Below are 20,824 nucleotides of genomic sequence, written 5' to 3'. Positions count from 1 at the left end.
ATCCCCTTGCACTTAGAAGTTTACCTTTCCTATTGTCATTCCAACAATCTTCGCTTCAAAAATTAAAATTTAAACTCTAGCATGCTGATCATGATGTTGTGATGATTTCTTTGGAGTTAACTATTGTTCCTTTTAATCCTTTGCAACTCAAAATCTTATCTCACTTCTTAACCCCATGAAGCTACAATAAAAATCCATATCCACTTCTCTGCTATAACTCTAGGTTAACTTTAACCTCTCGTGATGCTACGATGGCTTCTAATTATGACTACCATGGTTACCCTTCACATTATCACAACTTAAAATACCTCAACCCAAACCTAAGATGTGACCTTGTGACCGTTAGTTAATCTCCTCTTCATTGCCCTAATTTGAAAGTTAGCCATGACACCTATGACATTGTTATGACCCTTTTGATGACTGCTTCATGACTTCATGACTATGAAAATAATTAAACATCATAATGGAGAGATGAAGTGATCAAGAAAATTTAGCGACATCACAACTTAAAAAATGTTAGAGGTAGGACTTATAATATGAAAAATAACTAAAGGACTTAGAGATATGAAAAGTTTAACATATAACCAAAGTTCTAATATATCCCTATTTCATACTTCCATACCAACTTATGTATAATTATTTAAAACATAGGATATGGTAATGGTTCTAGGGTTTTTTTTCCTAAGGATGACAATATTTTTAGAAACCTTAAGCAATTAAAACATAGTTTTTTCCTATTTTCACAAGATATCAAAATTTTTAAATTGAGTGAAAAATTAGGCCATCAGTTTCAAGGGAAAAGTTATACAAGTCATTAGAATTAATTAAATAACAGAATTTTTCTCTTAAAAGAAACATTTCTCATTAGGAAAAAATATTAGGCATGGTTTGGTATTTAAGATAGTTATAAACATGGGAATACTAGGAAGGTTCTTGAGGTTCTAAGTCACAAACTATTTGGGAATTTGGTATATCATACATAAGGAAAGGGAGTTCTTACTCTAGGAAGTCATACTAAAATTTATATTCTTCTAGTTTTAACATTGATGCTGAAGTGGTCATGGTGTTAACTACCTTGCTCTCTGATTTAGGAACCTATTTAAAAGTGATATATAGAGAAATTTTCTTTAGGTCATCCACCATCCTCTTATAACACATAAGGTTATCATCATTCATTTGGTTGATGATCTATTATGAATCCTCATAGATATGTAATTCCACTATGTTCGAGTCAATCACAAGCTTAAGTCCATTCACTATTGCTTCATATTCTGCAATGTTATTTGTACAAGTGAAAATAATATTATATATCTTATAATTTTTTTATCCTTATGTATTAATAAAATGAATCCTCTATATATCTATGTTGGGTGGAAGAACCATCAAAATACATCTTCCATGGATGTCCTATTAGATGCACAATTGTTGCATAAAAAAATTCTATGCCCAATGGTTCATCATCTTGCATTGGTGCCTCTGCCAACTAGTGTTGGAATTGTTTTGGGAAAGTAAGATATTGAGAAGTGGGGTGAATCGAGATCTACAAAAAATTTTAACTTCTTCTAACAATAAAATAAAATATATTCATCTTTAACCCATCCCATATCTAGATCATAAACCATATAATCATAAACTATTATGCTAAAATAGATCTAAGTGTGCATCACATCCATAAACAATAAAGTAAATGTAAACACATAACACACAAGATTTGGTTACCCAGAAACCCTCTAAGGTGATGGTAAAAATGGGGTGGGGATGACACCCACAAACCATCACTACTATAGAAATAAATTCTATCTATTAAGGCTACAATGTTTAACTACTTTTGGTGATCTACCCTATAAGTAGTTTGCCCTATTACAAGCTTACAAGACTTGTTCAGTCTACCTTTATTAAAGGATTTAAAACTCACAAATAAGTAAGAACTCTATTAGGAGATTTGAAAAGGCATGTTAGGACCACTCTATTAAGAGATTTACCCTGATTCACTTGCTAGAATGTATTAGTACATGATCCTTTGGTTAGCACTGTGATGTTAGATTATAGATCTCCTCTTCTCAATTCAAGTTTGATCTCCTTATTAGGTATACTCTATTCTTTCCTTCACTTCTCTACCTAGCTACTCTATTTGATCTCTTTTCTTCTAAAAAATAATCATATCCTCCTTCGCTAACTTGTTGTCTCTCATTACATCATTACAAGATTTAGAGTTTAGGCCTTCCTTAAATAACCAATTGAGAAACCTTCTAGATCAAGATCAACAATCTAGATTCATCCCTTTTGTCATTTAGTCCTTCCATTTTTCTGATTGGCTAATTACCAAGCATAGGGATCAATGATCTTTGATAAAATACATATTTGAAAACTTAATTTACTCCTTGGTCATATAAACAAGTGTAGAAATTTTTCAAAATGGTTTACCTCAATGTTTTTTCCATTAAAACCATATATATCAAAATTGGTTCACTTGACACTTATATAGCCTAACTCTTAGTCATAACTAAAACTCATGCTATATATCACTCGACATCTAAATGCTTGACACATAATCTATAACTCAACATGAACTATCTCTCTTTATCTTGGCATTCACTAACTTCTATCTTACTCAACACATTCTATCACTTAGTTCATACTAAAGTGCTCTCCAATTGAAGATCTTCTCAACTCAAATTGAAATGTGAACAAGTCTACTATACATCACTCCACCTTCATTGTATGGGTTGGTCACAATGATGATCAAACCAAATTGGAGAGTAAATAACTAAGTGTTTGATACTAATTGGAAACATGGCTTAGAGATCAAAACTATCTACCTTTGACATTAGTGGCAAAAATACTTTTTCGTGACTTAAGTTTTATTCAAAATTTCAAATTAGTACACCCCCTATATTTGTGACTCGATCTTCATAAAGACATGACTTTACACAACATATGTAGAAGGCAACATATATAAAATGTATTGTCAAAATTTTGATGTCATACCTTTCTTTATGTATCGGATATCGTATTAATCCCTTCTGACTACAATCTATTTTCTTCTTCCATTAATCCATGATATTTGCCCCTTGTTTTTGGAAGTTATGTCTAGTGGGGTGCTAGACTCGAATTATACTTTTCTAAAAACTATTTTTGAGTTTGTAGGATAATAGCTAGAAAATTATCCCAGTAGGATCTAACAAATTCCAAAACATGATTTTTTATTTCTAGGTCGATAGCTAGAGCAATTAGACTAACTACATGGAGAGATGAAAATCTCTCTACACTAAATATTTTGTAGTTTGTAGTTTCCTTTGCATAATCTCTACATGGGGTATGACCATTGATTGAATAAAGATCAATATTTATCTTATTTGACCATCTTTAGCCATCAATCTAGATAATTTTTCTTATGTATTTAAGTCAATCTATTAATATGAGTAGAGGTGGAACTCACATCCTTGCTCAATGAATGTCTAGATAACTTTAACTCTACTTAAAGTTTATCTACCAATTTTCAATTATCTTATGTAAATAATTTTGCATCACATATATTCTTATATAAACAATAAGCATTATGTAAAATGCCTTCGAAATTATTTATGAGAGTAGAAAGTTAAACCTATTTTATTTCTATCTCTTTTAAAACTTTGTCAAAAACTTTATTTTCAAACTTCTTTGTGGACCATTTCATAAGTTTCTCATTGGCCTATATATCATCACTATTGAATTTTTGAACAATATGAATTAAATAATTTATTATTGGTACATCCTCAAGAATATCTTTAACATCAAAGATGTCAACAAAAAATATCCCTAATTTCATGTAGCACCTACCTTTTTTGTTGTTTCCTTCTTATTTATTTTTGCTTTGACTTCCTCTTCAATAGCTCTTATAAGATTTGTATTTTTATCAAAAGTAATATTTTCAAGATCATATTTAGGAAGTAGTATCATGTCTTATAATTTAATGGGTTTTCTTGGTGACTTTTCCTTCTTCAATGACTTCCTCTTAAGAGTGTTATAACTCAGCAATGCTAGTTGCAATGTTTAGACATCAATGCTTTGTGTCCATTCATCTTGTTTTTGGATACTATCAATGTTCACAAAAATTTTCCTTGACTAAATAATAATTACCTAGTGTTGAGGTATGTCAACCTTTTTGTCACCAACATGTGTAGGTAGATCTACACTTGAATATTTTACTAACTGTTGAATGACCTCTTTCTTTTTAGGCTCATTTGTCTCCTTGATCCTTGTTCACTCAACCTCCTTTGTCCCATTATCATACAGTCCTGAGATAATTACAAGAGATTGATTTAATTGAACTTGTATGTTTCCTTCCTTTTTCTCTTCATCAATAGTAGTTAAGGCCTTGGTAGGAGGATTCTAAATAGTGATCATTGGAGTTCCTTCCTTTGAATTCATTTAAATTGTGAAAGTAGGAATTGTGGAACTATCTAATATAGTACTCATAGTTGACATACTCTCTGCCTTTGGATAATCTTGAATTTGAATGAGAATAGGATAGGTGCATGGGATAGGTGATTAAAAATTTTCCTTTGCAAGTGCATCACTTTTAAGATCTTCTTCTGATACCAACTATTTAATGAAATCATTAATTTTCTTGGTCATTGGTGTAGTTCTATTTGACACAAAAGTACCTATAGTTGGAAATTAATTTTGTACATAGATAAATATACATATAAGGAGTGATCCAAACTTACGTGATGTATTCTTTTCTTTCTTTATCCCTACAAGATTTTTAGCTAATTGTGTCAGTTGTAGCTTGACAATGTCATAACAATGATCTTTTTTTAAAATCTTGTACCCTATGTCCACTACAATGCATGACACACTATTTAGTCAACTTGACTAGTAGAATTAGCGTGCAATCATACATATTTCTAATTCAATAAAAGAATTAGATATATTTTCTATCAAAATTCCTTAGCAATTCCACTTGACCTTTGCTTGTTCTTCAATAACATTCATTATTGAGTAATGCAAGGTTTTTACTTGATCTAGGGTAGGATACCATTGCAATCGATGAATTTTTTCCTTGCTCATTTTCCTTGGCCCACTTTCCAACCATAATTTCATGTCATGTAATTTTCTTAAAATAATTTTGATCCATTCAACTTTGAAAACTTTGGAAAAGGCTAGGGCATGCATAAGCCCTTTCTTGACAACAACCTTTTTCTCCATTTTCACATAATTTGTCACAAGAATTTATGAGTTCAATATCTCCAACCTTTCCTATCTTGCACATGTAGCATGAATAAAATTCATACATCATAATGACTCTAGGATAAATCATTGACAAAGTGCCTGATGTATCTTTGGTAACCATGACATTTGGGTATGACCTAAATTAAGGTGGGGGAATCAATCAATCCTTACAATATGTGCATTACTGTACTTCAAAACTTCCTTACCAATATTAGATGTACATGATGCTATTTTTAAAACTAAGGTTACAAAATAAATTCAATAAATTTACAAAATAATTCAACTTGATTCACTATCCTTACTTCACTTTGTAGTTTTCTAAGGGTACATTAGAGAATCACACAATCTTTCACACAAATCAATCTATTGATCATCTTTAAATCACTTTCTAAGTTTGAAATCACCTAATGAATAGAAATGATCTTCTAAATTTGATATATAGCCTTAAAAGGTTAAAATACATTTTCAATAAATTTTTTCTATAATGGTAGCTGAATTACAAGTGTCCTTGGTCTTAGCATAAAATTTGGTTTACACAATACCTTTCTTTCATTTCTCGATCAAGACCACCAATCAATCACCATTAGAATTTCCATTTTTGGCTTGGTCTACATATCAACTTGGTCTACATGGGAGTGTAGGTTCATATAGCAATAATTGGTCACTATAGACACTAATTTTGATACTCCGTAACTATTATGCATATGATCTCTTTCACTCAATTCTTGCCTCAAGTATGTCCTAGTGCAACTTGATTCATGCATATACAGACTTTAGCATGTCTTATGTTAGGAATTTCCATGAGATGTGTCAGTCAAAAGTAGGGTTCCTTACATACCTTCTTTTCTTTGTTAGAAGTTCTGTGGTCAACTGATCCATTGGATTGGGTTACCTTAACTTCACTTGTTCCACTACTACCAGCTTCTACCTACTTTGTCTAGGTTTGATTCATCTCATTTCTTGTATTTTCTACATCAACTTTTCCTTTTCCTTTTTTTTAATGTTTAGTGTATGATGTTGTTTCTTGGGGTCGTGTAATCCTTGCTTACATGTCCAATCTTGTAACAACTATAATAAATAATTTCTAGTCATCCCACTCTTAGAATTTTCCCTAAAATGTGTCTTGATATAGTTTTTACAATATGACCATACTTGCCACAATAATGGTAGTTATGCTATGTGTTGTAATCCTAATTATATGCATTATCTCTCTTATGTTCCTGCCCTTTCTTCTTGGATGTCCACTTAGATTTTTACTTGGACCTTCATTCTTGAGTTGTATGTCCATATTTCTAACAATTGCAGCAATGACATTCAAGTCTAGGTGCAACAAGTGTATTGCTTTCCTTTCACCTCTATTCATGTGCTTGGTGTTCTTAGTTCTTTCAATTAAAACAATATCCACTAAAATTTGGTTTAGGATTTTGCATACCAATCTTGCTTCTTCAAATTTTTGTTATGTATCCTAGTATGCCACATTGATACCATGTAGGTTTTCTCTTTGACTTCCATTTGTTTCTCTCCACTCTTTGATGATTTTCCTTTGTCATGTAGGTGCTTGATATAGCCTATACTAGATGTTTCATTAGGTCTTCTTTGTGATCTCATCATTTCCACATAATATCTAATAGCTTCTTTAGGTTTGTTCATACTTTCAATGAGTTTCTTTTCATTTTTCAGTTCATCCTTTAGATGCTTATTCTCTAACTTTATATTAGTAATCTCCACATCTTTTCTACTAAACTTTTGAGTTGTAAGGAATAATCTTTTGGTCATATCAAATTGATTTTGAGTAATCCTTTGTAGATCATTTTTTTTGTCATAAAGTTGTGTAGATATATGATATTTATCTTTTTCATATTTATTTTTCTACTTATTCACTTCACACAATCTTACTAATTGCATTTCGTGTTCTCTCTTGAGTTCTCTTATTTATTTAGTTTGTTGTTTCTCTCAAATAGGTCTGCTATTTTTGCATCACTTTTATGAACAGATTAGCACTACATATCTAGTTGATCAGAATAGACCAGGGGCATTAAATAGATATAAGATCTCACTGGATCAAAATTAAAGAGGGTAGATCAAGTGCCTGAATTCAGAAATCAAGGATTGTAAGCTATTAGGTTTATTAGTCTGATACTCTCTAGCAATTGTATTAGAAGGAAAATCCTATGTTGATAGGTTAGCTTAATAGCTAGGTTGTAGATCCTTTGAAAAGGTGATAAAATCCTTTAATAGGGTAGACCATTAGAAGTGGTCAAACATTATTGTTGTAGTAATTTTGTGGGTAAATTTTGGTGTTATTAGTTGTGATGCATGTGTTTACTTTATGGTTGTTTGATATGTTTACATGCATGAAGTTTATTTTCTATTAAAAGTTTTTAAGGTTAAAGTGTGATACTTCTGATTCACAACCCCCCCCCCCTGCTCAAAAGTATTCTTCCCATTTGATTATTTCAACATTTAGTATCAGAGCAAGGTTCTCACAAGGAGAATCCTAACAACTTAGAGAAAAGATCTAAAGATGGAATTATTCAAACATGGGAAGGTCATAGAGAATCAGGTGATTGATGTGAATCTCACTCTACACAACTTAGAGGAAGGTAGAGAAAAATTGAGAAAATATTTGAAAAGAAGGAACGATATAGCCATAGCTAAAAATGACACACACTACAAGGAGATTGATACCACAAAAGTGTTTGCCAATGGAGATTCCAAAGAGTTTGATGCAAAAATAGTAGAACTAATGAAGAAGAATAGAACTCAAGTAGAAGAAATCAAAATACATAAGCTTGAATAAGAATCACAAGCCATAATGCTTTGTGAGGTAACTGAATAGAAGAAAAGAGCCATTGAAGACAAGGCTATGCTAGAAGATGACAAGATAAATCTTACCAAAAGAATGAAGGAAAATAAAATTAAGTTTGAAAGAATCTCAAACATGTAGCTAGACACCCTAAGCCAGATGATAATTGAAAATCATGAGCTGAATATGAAGGACATTAAGATCTCTACACTGAAGATGTAGAATGAACAACTGCAAAATGACCTGAAAAAATAGAAGGAAGTTGCAGAAAGTTTCAACAAACCCAATGAGGCTATTAAGTACTTTTAGAAGCTACTAAAATCATCAAGGGCCACCAATGATACTTCAAGAATTGGTTACACTAGCACTGAACAAGGAGAATCATCCAAGACTATAGAAGAAAGGAGTAACAAAGGTAAGAACACTAAACCCACTTGTCATTTCTGTGGTAAAAGGGGACATACTTCCAATGTATGTAAGAGCAAGAATTCCTATCAACATGATAAGCCTAGGAATGCAAGCTATTTTCATAAGTGCAAGAAGCAAGGACATCAAGCACATGAATGCAGGACTAGGACTATCAGGACACCAAAATTTGAAGGTCACTACTACAATTGCAATAAGTATGGACATAGAGCATTTGAGTTTAGATCAAAGCCTATGTGGACATTAAATTAGGAAACAAGAGAAGGTAACATGGTCATCACTACAATTGGGACTATAACACTAGGTATAACTATCATTATTGTCAAGAATATGGACACATTCTTGAAAATTGCATAAGAACACATTTTAGAGGGAACTACAATAGATGGTTAAGTCAAACCACATGTTTCAGTTCCTTGAAGACTGGTCATATCAAAAAGAATTTCCCAACAATGTCAAAGGCACCCAAGTTAGAATTCAACAATGGAAAAGAGAAGGTTGATGTTGAACACATTAGAGGACAAATGAAAAAGATTTGGAAGAAGAAAGATGAATATACCTCATCAAATGAAGGGATCACTTCACCTAAGAGGTCAAGTGGTCACACCTCATCAAAATAAGCATGGATAGGTGTACGAGACTGATATACAAAGCTATATCGAACATCGGTCCCAAGACAAACAAGCACTACAAAGAAGAAAACAACATGGGAAAAGATGCAAAGTGAAAATTTAAGATTTCTGCAAGTGTTGTCGAGCTATCCTTAGATTGCAAGTAAATGTCAGTGCATGCCAACTAGTTAGTTACAAATGAGTTGATAGTTGATGCTAGGTGATAGAAAACCAATGGAAGCTGAGTTATATTGAAATCTTTAAGAGTTGAGTGTACAACTATATGCACTAAGCATTTAATGCTAGGTTCAGAAAGAGTATAAGGTCAAATTTTTGATCATTTCTAATCAATCAAATGCAAGAAAATAATGAGAAGAGTGCAAAAGTGATTGATGAACAACATTGAATCCTTTTGTATGGATTTCAACATAGATCAAGCACAAATTTCATCAATCTAAGGTATTCTTCAAGTGCCAAGTTATGCAGTCATAAAGTTTTATATCTTTTGAAACCCTAGATTTGAAAAATGGCTTCTAGTTCTAAAAGTCCTAAGGAAAAGGAAGGTTTTAAGGTTTAGTTATTCAACAATGAGGTCAAACAACTAGATTTTAGAAAAATTCTAGAAGTTGCTTATAAAAATGACCCTACCGATGCACTCTGCATTATCTTGCCCAAAGTCGTAATGGTACAAGATGTGAGGAAGTGTTACAATTGTAAGATAAGAGCAATAGGAGAATTGGAAATTTTTCAAGCATATGATAAACTATGTGAAAATTGAGTGCTTAAGGAAGAATTTAAAATAGTTGAGAAAAACGGTTTAATCCATACCCTAGTTTTTCCCATAGTTTTTAAAACTAAACGGATAAGAATTGTTTTAAGCAAGATACATAATGGTTTTTTATGGTTGGAAGGAGGACCTATCAAAATAATGAGGAGGATAGTGCATAGGATTATAGGTTTTCTAACCCTAGATCGACATAAGGCCCTACATAGTAATTCAAAGGAAGCTATTGAAAAGAACACCAGGGCTAAATGGAACAATAGGGGCATGACCATTGAAACAATCATAGATCCCCTTCTAGATTTTACAGTGAGAGTTATTTCTCACAAGTTCTATCAATCAAGTAGATTGAATAGTGTAGCATGTATTGCTATGGATGTGGCATATAAACTTTCAAGAAAGATGATACATATGATCTAGTAGAATTATTGTTACAGAAAATCATGGAGAATTAGGGAGCAATCAGAAGATCCAAAGGTGCTCAATGTAAGTTTGGTTCAGTTCTAATCTGTATATTTTTCTATTTTTTGGAAGAGTTTCCTTCTATTGAGAAAGTTAGTTGGAAATCAAACAACTCAGCCATTACAAAAATAAATGAGTACATTGAGCAAATGCATGACAACTTTGAAACTCAAATGACAAGTTATTTTGATGATTTCAAGAAATCCATGAAACAAAGACTGAGGATACCCATTTCCCTAGTGGAACAACACATCAATGATATCTATTTCTTGGTTGACATTGATTATACTTACATCCAAGCAGCAATTCCAAGTGTGAGAGGGCTAAGACCATTAGGTTATGAGCTAGATGTTGATGAAGCTTCAACAGTAATCATTGCATTGCTTGCAAGGGAAATTGATAAGACTTCCAAACCTTTTGGTACATTTGATGTTGTGAAATCCAAGATGGAAATGGAGCTCAAGATAGTCTCTATAATAAAGAAGAAGGATAAGTTAGTAAAGAAGATAAAGAAGAAATTTGGTGAAGGAATTGAGGGGGCAATTGAAGAAGAAGAAGAAGAAGATGAGAGTGAAAAGATGAATAGGGGCAAGGCCCACTGGAATTGACACAAGGCTTAGGTGAGGATAAAGAAAAGGATGAAGCTATAGAGGAAGAAGAAATTGAGGAAGCACTAGCTCAATAACCCAAAAAGAGAAAGGCTAAAGCTCAACCTATAGCCCAACCCAAAGCCAAGAAGAGTACAAAGCCAATTCAAACCAAGCCAACTGTAACAGTGACAAGAGCCACTACAAGGTCCTCAACTCAAAAGGCCAAGGAGCAAGTGAAAGAGAAGAAGAAGGCTACCAAGCAGACTAGTCAAGTGCAAAAGAAACCAAGAAGAAAATATGTTGCACAACTAGAATCTAAGGATGAGGAAGGAATAGAATCAAAGGACATCAACCAGTTTAGAGTGGTAAGTCATCCTCCCAAGTCACATATTGATAAAATTTATGAAAATATTAAGAATGCAAAAATTTTTGATTTGAAAAGTATTGATTTCAATAAATTAAGTAGAGAATATCAAAATAAGGTAGAAGAATTAGTTTATGCCATGATCGTAGAATTAGAGAACACACCTCTTGAATTAGATAACACTATGCCCAAGGATTTATATGAAATTATTGAAAATAAGTGGCATTATTGCTTGAAGATGGAAAAAGAAATAAGAGAATCTACCTTGACACAAGTGATGCCAGAATTGACTAGAGGTCAAATTGCAAAGGAAAACAAGAAAAATGGGGGAAAGTTTGCACTAGAGTATAGAGCCTTTAGAATTTTACAAAATAAAATTGAATAAGTTGTCAATAAGTCAACAAGATTGTGGAAGTCAATATATAACTTGACAAATGACAAGGATGGAAAAGAAGAGGAGAATGCAGAAAAAAATAAGGTTGAGGCTAGTGAGAAGGAGAAGGAAGAGAAATAAAAGGAGGAAAAGGAAACAAAAAAAGGAGAAGAAGAGAAGAAAGAGGAAGATAAAGGAGAAGAAGAGAAGAAAGAAGAAGAGAAGAAAGAGGAAGAGGAGAAAGAAAAAGGTGAAGAAGAGGAGATAGAGAAACAAGATGAAATGGCAACAACTGATGAGCATCAAATAGATCAAAGTGTGCAAGACACACAATTGCCAACTCCAAGCCCTCCTCATGTCATCACCACATTTGCAAATACTATAACTGTGAAGGATGTTACTGAAAAATCTTGTCAGAACATCAATCCTTTAACTGCAGAGGATTTCAAGAAGATCCTTCACCAATCATCACTTCAAGCACAATTATGCACAAATCTAGTATTGGTGAGTGTGGATGAGTTGCAAAAGGTAGTAGAAAATCCAATTAGAGACAAGGTGAATCCACAAGAACCACCTTCTACCATCTCTACAACTACTAGTGGTCAACTCCTAATGCTTCCAGCACCATTTCTAATAGTTCACACATCTAAAATAGGTGATGTGATGTAGCATAAGCCAATTGCAGGAGAAGATAAAGAAACAATAACAAGGAAAACATGGTAGATTGCTAGATCTAATCCTATAGTAAAAACAACAAGTACACCATAAATAGTTGTAATTGATAAGGGGAGATTAGATGAGGAAAATGACACATCAAAGGAGGAGGAGTAAGCTACCATACAGACATTGGTTAATCTACCAACTACTAACACTCCTACGCAACTCATTCAGAAGTCAAGCACTGATGCAATGCCATTGCAAATTTCTACACCAGGCTTAAGCTCAACAAAGATGACAAGGGTAATTCACTATGGAGACCCTAAGTTAGATGAGGAGATAAACATACCTAGTTATGACTAAAAAACAACAAGCATTGAGCAAATTACTAAGATGCAAGAAGCTTTGAATAGGAGGAAAAAGAAAGAGATACTTAGGAAGGAGTATAAACAAAAGAAAGGATTACATGAGATCAAGGACATCTTTTTGGATGCCTTCAGATTGTAGTCACCTGATGAGACCAAGCCAATAATGGAAAAATTGTCAAAAATTGTAGAACAGGTGACAGATGAAGACTAGGAAACCAATGTAAAACTCATGGAATGGTCTAAGAAGAAATTCCAAGGAAATGTCAATGAGAAAATAGCTAGTGAAATAGCATTGTCCCAAGTTGAATTGGCAAAGAAGATTGACAAAGTGAAAAAGGTACTTGAGAATGTATTCTCATTGTACAAAAATTTGTGTGACCTTTCATACTTCACACAGGAGACAAGCAAAAGAATCCTGAGCTTGGAGAGAAATTTAAAGATTTCCAGCACTCAATTGCCAAAAGATCCAACTTAGAGTGAGAACATTTTTCTCAAATGCTTCATACAAAAAAGGAATTAGGTATGCTGATCACAAAAGAGGCCAACATCAAGGCCAAATTGATGCAAATACAATCTTCCATTACCCCACACTTGGAAGTACTCCATAAAGAACAAGACTATGTAGAGATTGTTTTAAATAAAGATCCTAATATTTCTACTTTAGATGGACTTGTTAATCTTGGTGTAGAGACTTCCATCCAATACAAGTAATTGGAAATTGCTTTGGAGAATTGGGATGCAACTCTTAAGATGATTATGGAGGTAAATAGTACATTTTTGGTGAAATATGGTCTTAACCCTTAGCATCATTTGACATTACTATCAAAAAGGGGTAGATATGAAATAAAGGGGAGATTAATAAATAAGGGGGAGAATACTAAGTAATTACATTCTTTCATTCTTTTGGAGAATAAAGGGGGAAAGATTTTACATATCCTATGATAGCCAAAAAGAGGGTGACATATAAAAGGGGGAGAGATGAATAAAAATTTGGAAGTGTAGAAAAAGTGAAAATAGAATAGACAAAATAAGTCAGCAAGCAGGCATAGGAAATAGAGATAGGGAAAAGACAAAGAGTATCAGATACATTAGCATGAGACAAATTTAGCACAAGAATTTTGGTTATAAGAATATAAATGGCACAATCAGCTAAGGGGGAGTTATATGAATTTTGAGGTATATTATTCTTTACAAAATTTTGAACAAGTTTTTTTGAAATTTTGTATATATGCCAAAAAGATTGGATAATGATGTAACCACAAGGTTTGCTCTTTCTACCTAGTCCTTTCCTAGGGCTTATAGGTCATTCCTTTGACCTTGATGGTGATTATCCACTCACCAACCTTGGATCAATCCAAGATCCACTCCATTCACCTTGTGACACTAGTTGAAACAAAGTACAACTTCATAGGTGACTGAAATTTTCATTCACCACATGACTTGCCAGGTGCTTCTTAGGTAACTGGCCACAATATGCTCTCCAGCCTTTCTTGAGGTTCTTGGTGGTATTCCTATGCTTCATCAAGCTTTTTTTAATCATGTTCAAACCAAAATAAAACACTTTAGAAAGATTTTCCAACTTTACAAACAAGTTGGCAAAGTGCTACTATAATGTTGCCAAAACAAGGCTAGAACATAGACCTTGTGTTTTTCCAACTTCCTTCATCCTTGAGGACCTTTCTACTGCATTAACATGTTCATATTGAAATTATCAAGCCAAGAAACAACTTTCAATAGAAGATCTTACAAGGTCACACAAAGACCTTTACAAATGTTGCTGTCATACAACTAAGAAAAGAGGGTTTCAACACTTAAAATTGTGTGCTGCTCACAAAACGTACATAAAAATCCTTAAAAAAATTAGGGATATGAATACCCTTTTCAAAAATAGAGATTATTCCACCATGTTTAGGCCTCCACCATATGCCAAACACCCAAAACACAAAAATGCTAAAAACTAAAGCTAGAAGTAGTTTTTGAACCCCGTTTTGCAAAATCTTGCATAAATTTCTTTCTAGAGCACACCATCACCTCCAATTGAACCAAGAGTACTGTAGGAACATTCCCTACCACTTTCCATACTTGGTTTCACATTTTCAATCACCCAACACGTGATATGTTGCTGGTTATAGCAATATTTCCACTAGCCAAGACACTTTTCTTGCCTAGGGCATCAACAAACAATTGTTTTCCTTCATATTTAAGAGCCCTTATTTTTGTAACATAATGTAAATTGTATCTTCCTCCAAATCCCACAGCATTCATGAGGTTTCAATGGTGGAAAATGGAGAAAGAGTCCATTTAATTCAAACTGCTGCTATAAACTAGAAAACTGGCAAAATCTTCAAAAAACTTATGTACAGTATTAACAAAGCTTGTACTATCAACTTGAGCACGTGAAAAAGATTAAAAATAATGTATATAACTGTTCCAAACAAGAAAAACCAAACTTCCAACCATATTCAACACCAAAATGCTCATTTACCAAGTGGCTGCCATGAAAAAATGCACACAAAATCCGTACATGTATGGCCACTAAACTTGCCAACCCATAAAACTGATCAAAAATGGACTTATATAGGTGTTTCCAACCTATTTTGGTCATGCTCAAACCCCTAACTAACTATCTGCACTCATTTTCAACTTTGCAAGAAAAGTTGCAAAAATTTGCAAAATTGCAATTTTGCAACTTTTGCAATTTTGAGCAATTTTTACCATAACTTAAAATTCTTAACAAATGAATTCACCAAACTTGGTAACAGTTCATATTAGGTTGATTTAGACATTCCAAGATGGTTTTTGACCCTTGGTCAACTTTCCTACCACTTTGGTCAACCCAACCCCTGTTGAGCAACTTTTTGGCATAACAGCAACTTAGGAGCAAAAACCCACTTAGCAAATAATGAAACCTTACCTAAGGACCTATTAGGTCTTATCAAACCACTAGTGATGTGGCTAGCATCACTACAAGCCAAAATTACAAGAAAGAAGCACTAGGTACAAACTAGCCTACCTAGGTGCTCCTGCACCATACTCCCCCCCCCCACCGGGGAAAGTCAAGCATTTTTAGTTTGAAGAAGGTCCAATGGAATGTTCAGCTTCTTGAAGTCAGATTTAGCCACCCAAGTAGCCTTTGAGTCAGGTTTACCCTTCCACTTGATGAGGTGTTCAAAATACACCTTGTGCCTAGTAGCCTTTTTGGGTCTTGTTTCTAAAACCTTTTTCGCTTCCAACTTTGTGACCTGTGGTGTAGCAAAAACTTCCACATCTCCGTGAACATCTACAGGAGTTTGAGATATATCACCCTTAAAAGCTATCAAATCTTGAACATTAAAAATTGGAGAGATGCCTAAATCAGAAAAAAGTTCTACCTTGTAAGCATTTTCACCATACTTAGCCAAAAATTTGCACTGTCCTATTCTCTTCATTTGCAACTTGGTGGGAAGACCTTTTTGGAGTCTTGCTTTGTTCAAATGTACCATGACATAATCACCAATAGCAAATTGTATATCTTTCCTCTTTTCATCCAATTTAGCCTTGAGTTTTTGAGTGTTCTCTTGGATAGTTTGCCTAACTTGGTCTTGAATTTCCTTCATAGTTTGAACAAAGTCTTTAGCTTGTCCACTCCTTTTATCCAAGTCTCCAAGATTCCTCAACTCACACACACCTCTAGGATGCATGCCATAAACCACTTCAAAAGGGCTTTTGTTGGTTGTTCTATTTTTTCTATCATTGTATGCATATTCAACTTGTGAAATCACCATATCCCAAGACTGACCATACTCCTTTGTAAGGCACCTTAAGAGGTTGCCTAAGATCCGGTTAACCACTTCAGTTTAACCATCAGTTTGAGGATGGTAAGCTGAACCGAAAGACATGTTAATACCAAGCCTCTTCCATAGAGTTTGCCAAAAATGACTCATAAATTTCACATCTCTATTGGAAACAATACTCATAGGGAGTCCATGAATCCTAACCACCTCCTTAAAGAACAAATGAACAATATGACTAGAATCATTAGTAGTCCTACAAGGAATGAAATGTGCCATTTTGCTGAACCTATTCACTACAACAAAAATACTATCAAATCCTTGCTTGGTTTTGGGTAAACCAACAATGAAATCCATACTTACACAATCCCATGGACGGTTAGGAATTGGTAAAGGCTGGTAAAGACCTGTATTACTCATACCTCCTTTTTCTTTCATGCATATGATGCATTGCTCCACATACCTAGTAACATCTTTGACAAGTTTAGGCCAAAAGTAGAATCTTTGTACTAGTTCCAAAGTCTTGCTCATGCCAAAATGGCCACTTAAGCTGCCATTGTGTTTCTCTTGAATGAGATTCTCCCTTATAGATCCCTTGGGAACACACAACTGATTACCCTTGAAGAGTAACCCATTTTGCAAAGTATATTCTGAAAACTTGCTATGAAAATGGTTCTCAAAATCTGCACATACCTTGTATGCTTCACCAAAATCTTCCTCATCTTTGTATAGGTGTTTGAATGCCTCTATGCCCATGCTATGGAGCTGTACTTCTTGGACTATCATGATCCTTCTACTAAGTGCATCTGCTACTTTGTTAAGCTGCCCTTTCTTGTGCTTAATGGTGAAAGTGAAAGCTTGCAAGTATTCCATCCATTTCAAGTGCCTATTGCTTAATTTCTCTTGGGTATTTATGTAACTAAGGGCTTGGTTGTCAGTAAACACCACAAACTCCTTAGGTAACAAGTAATGCCTCCACTTCCTAAGACATTGCACTAAGGCATACAACTCCAAGTCATAAGATGAATACCTCTTTTTGGCTTCATTAAGTTTTTCACTATAAAAAGCTATGGGACTGCCCTCTTGACTCAAAACACCACCTATGGCTAAACCACTTGCATCACATTATAAGGTGAACAACTTTTCAAAGCTAGGTAATTGTAATATAGGCTGGGTAGCTACATGTTTCTTCAACAACTCAAAGGATTTTTCAGCCTCTAGGGTCCACTTAAATTTTGTTTTGACCCCTCCTTTGATAGTATCCAACAAAGGTGCACAAATCCCACTAAAGTTCCTAATGAACTTCCTATAGAATTGTGATAAACCATGAAAACTTCTTACCTCGGTGGCTGTAGTAGGTGTTGGCCAACTCAAGATAGCAACAACTTTCTCTTTATCCATCTTCAAAGAACCTTTGGATACAACAAAACCCAAATACACTAGCTCTTGTTTGAAAAATTCACATTTCTCAAGATTAATAGCGAACTTCTCTTCATGAAGCCTCTTTAGGACTGCCTCCACATGCTTGAAATGGTCCTCCTTTGTCTTACTATAGATGAGAATATCATCTAAGTACACCACCATGAATCTACCCATGAAATCTTTGAGCACTTCATTCATGAGTCTCATGAATGTGCTAGGAGCATTGGAAAGACCAAATGACATTACAAGCCACTCATAAAGACCATCATTTGTATTAAATGTTGTTTTCCATTCATCTCCCTCCTTTATCCTAATTTGGTGATACCCACTTTTCAAGTCCAACTTTGTGAAGTACCCTAGCACCACCTAGACAATCCATTAGGTCTTCAATCTGGGGTATGGGAAACCTATACCTGATTGTGATCCAGTTTATTGCTCTTGAATTAGTAAAAAGCCTCCAGTTTCCTCCCTTCTTGGCTGCCAAAACCATAGGAACTTCACATGGGCTTATGCTCTTTTGAATTAGGCCTTGATCCAACAACTCTTGAACTTGTCTTACAACTTCCAAATTTTGATTCGGGGTGAGTTTGTATGTTGCTTTATTAGGCAGAGAGGCACCAGGAACAAAGTCAATTTGATGGCTAATGACTCTCCTTGGAGGAAAGGTAGATGGTGTACCATCACTCACAATTTCCTTGTACTTATCAAGCAAAGTTTGAACTTCAAAAGGCAAAGGTTCTTTGACTGATTTTTCTTCATTTTCAGACTTTAGTATGACAGCAAAACCCTGATTTTCCACTTGTTTAAGTTCCCTTAAGAACTCCTTCTCACCACACAACAACACTTTAGGAACCTTTTCTTGTGTTCCCTCTTCTTCTAGTAAAGACTGAATTTTGAAAGTCTTACCTCCTTTCTTGAATAAAATGGAGTTTTCTCTACCATCATACTTCATCTCTCTATCAAATTGCCATGGTCTACCAAGCAAAAGATGACATGCATCCATGGGCAATATATCACACAACAACTTGTCCTTGTAGCCGGCTATGGAGAATTCCACCCAAGCTTGCTCATTAACCAAGATACTTTGCCCCTTATTTAACCAAGTGACCTTGTAGGGATTCTCATGAGGTATCCTTGTCAATTTCAGTTTAGTAACAGCCTCTTCAGAGATCACATTATCAGTGGATCCTGAGTCCACTACCACCTTGCATACTTTGCCTAGAATCTTGCACTTGATTCTAAACAATGCCCTTCTTTGTTTGGGTTCATTAGTGGTAGGTTGTTTGATTAGTACAAATGCCACTCTCTTGCTTGGATTCAAAGAAGAAGGCTTCTCAAGACACCTATAAGCAGGGTGTCCAAGCTGGCCACAATTGTAGCACTTCATGGTTGCAAAATAAGAGCTTGATCTGCCTGCTCCTCTTCCTCTTTGAGAGCTACTATAATTGCCTCTTCCTCTATTATGACCTCCTCTTTGTGAGGTTTCATTTGGCTGCTCATTTGTCTTACTTTCAGCTTGACCTTTTGGTTCACCACCTCTACCATGGTAGCCTCCTCTTTGCCCTCTTTGGTTCCTTCCTTTTCCTCTAAAACTTGAATCACCTTTCTTTTTGTGCTTCTCCTCCACCTTTATAGCAAGTTGATGGCATCTTTGGACTGTTGTAGGTGTCCACAAACTAAGCTCTTCTTGAATACTCCATTTTAGGCCACTTAGGTACCTTGCAACTTTGATAGGCTCCTCCTCTTGCTTCTTGGATCTCAAACACAATCTTTGGAATTCTTTTGTGTAGGAAGCCACATCCATATCTTTTTGTTTCAATCCTTTCCTTCTTTGATGAAGTTGGATTTCAAAATCCTCTGGAAGAAAGTTTTCTTGAATCTTCGTTACCATAGCTTTCTAGTTGGCTATGGGTGCTTTATCCTGCATAACTTTCTCACCTTGGACATATTTCCACCAAGTGTGTGCAAATCCTCTAAGTCTAGAGGTTGCCACCTTCACCTTTTGAGCCTCGGTTACCCCTTCACACTCGAAATGGTTCTCCATTCCTTCAATCCAATCTAAGAGAGCATCTAAGTCCATCTTTCCTGTAAACAGAGGTATTCCTTCCAAAGCTTTGCACCTAGTGCTTTGATGGCTTTTAAAAATGGCTCTTCTTGCAAGATAGGATCAGGTTCAGGTACAATGTCTTCCTCTGCTACCTTTTTACCCTTACCATCTTCTTCTTCATCTCTTTTCTTGGCTTCCTCTGTAACTGCATCCAATTTTTGCTTCACCTCTTCCAGTGCTTCTTCAAGAAGCTGATTTCTTTCCTTTTGTTCATTAACCTCTTTGGCTAATTCAACATTAGTCACCATCATGGATTCATATACTGGTTCTGTAGCTTCAGACATCCACTACCTTTTCCCAAATCTTTAACTTGCTCTGATACCACTCTGATGTAACCACAAGGTTTGCTCTTGCTACCTAGTCCTTTCATAGGGCTTATAGGCCATTCATTTGACCTTGATGGTGATTATCCACTCACCAAACTTGGATCAATCCAAGATCCACTCCATTCACCTTGTGACACCAGTTGAAACAAAGTACAACTTCATAGGTGACTAAAATTTTCATTCACCACATGACTTGCCAAGTGCTTCCTAGGTAACTGGCCACAATATGCTCTCCAACCTTTCTTGAGGTTCTTGGTGGTCTTCCCATGCTTCATCAAGCTTTTTTTAATCATGTTCAAACCAAAATAAAACACTTTAGAAATATTTTCCAACTTTACAAACAAGTTGGCAAAGTGCTGCTATAATGTTGCCAAAACAAGGCTAGAACATAGACCTTGTGTTTTTCCAACTTCCTTCATCCTTGAAGACCTTTCTACTGCATTAACATGTTCATATTGACATTATCAAGCCAAGAAAAAATTTTCAATAGAAGATCTTCCAAGTTCACACAAAGATCTTTACAAATGCTGCTGTCATACAACCAAGA

Source organism: Cupressus sempervirens, chromosome 8 (genome assembly GCF_028749045.1).
Source record: "Cupressus sempervirens isolate cs-2001-9-10 chromosome 8, ASM2874904v1, whole genome shotgun sequence".
NCBI classification, from domain to species: Eukaryota; Viridiplantae; Streptophyta; class Pinopsida; order Cupressales; family Cupressaceae; genus Cupressus; species Cupressus sempervirens.
Note: the sequence above shows the minus strand (reverse complement) of the source record.